We start from the raw sequence: 1242 nt of genomic DNA on the forward strand, positions 1-1242 counted from the left end.
TCAAAGAAAACCTAGGGCATATACATAAGCATGCACTTCACCACCACCACACCCCAACCCAGATAACCTAAAAGAAAAAATAAGGGCAAAGTTCTCTTCAACAATGTATCTTTGCTTCTGGAAAATGTTTCCACATCCTCTTTCTCCTGAGGCCGCTTGGGCCTTCAGAATAGCAGTTTTTCACCGGTTGGCCCCGAGCCTTGGTTTTTCTTTTTCATGCTTTTTAACATGGGTGAGTTTTTCAGCATATCTGGCAAGATCAGAAAGTGAATCTTCCTGCCACAGATGTACAGTCCAGGTGAGCCGCCCATCACCTCTGTAGGGTACTGTGACCTTGCACATCTGGCAGTTCCTGTTGTCCCCTGCCTCATGAACTTCCCACGATACACGTTGCCGGGTTTGTCTGACATTCACAATGTGGTCCTCAGCCTCGTGTAGGACCTGAACATGCACAGCAATAGACATCTCTGAGGAAGAGCGTGCTGCTCCTGTCTCCCTTTCTTTTGCGACTCCAGGAACAGGTGCGCGAACAACCCGCCCACGCTGCCAGAACCATTTCAAAAAATGTGTCCATTAATTGCTTCCTATACTATTCATACCTACAGACAAAAGAAAAACTCCCCTCTTGCTAAGGAAATTTTTATTTTCCTCTCCTTTTGTAAAACATTCGTTACATTTCTTATCCTTGAGCTTTAAAACATTGTTTCAATAATCACCAAAGTAGCAAAATTGCGTCGGGTGTCCACGTTATTGATGCTCCCAAGTTGTGTCATTTGATGTGTATGAAACAGAGCCAAAGCTTACCTCTTGTTTCTCAAGAGATATTATTTCTTTTTTTTAAGGCATATTATTTCTAAACTATTGAAAAACACAGTGCAACTTCAGTTGGAGAAAACAAGTTATTCCACTTGTTCTTTCTCTTAGAGCAAGGATGTTTTGCAGGGTGAATTCTGAGCGTTTTTTATTCATAAACTTTTTTGTTTTATTGATTATGCTCTTCAAATTGTGCGTGAATCCATCAATGCCTATCCCTTTCTCCTCACTAGCCTCTTCGCATACAAACACCTTGGAATTCTGTATTCACAGCTTCACTTATGTCAAACCACCTCTTCCACAGAGCTTCTCTAGGCATGCAAGAATGAGGGAGAGTTTTCAAGAATGACAAGAAAGATACCCACCTAACTGCAAACCCTCTGACAGTCAACTATAGCTCATTTGTGAATATATATTGTTAAAACTCCA

The 1242-nt window shown here is 41.5% G+C and overlaps 1 pseudogene; it reads right to left on the reverse strand.

The window, feature by feature from the left end:
* Positions 1 to 465, reverse strand: LOC136132511 (small nuclear ribonucleoprotein Sm D3 pseudogene; annotated as a pseudogene).
* Between the last annotated feature and the right edge of the window lie 777 nt (positions 466 to 1242).

This window comes from Phocoena phocoena, chromosome 13 (assembly GCF_963924675.1).
Source record: "Phocoena phocoena chromosome 13, mPhoPho1.1, whole genome shotgun sequence".
Classification (NCBI taxonomy): domain Eukaryota; kingdom Metazoa; phylum Chordata; class Mammalia; order Artiodactyla; family Phocoenidae; genus Phocoena; species Phocoena phocoena.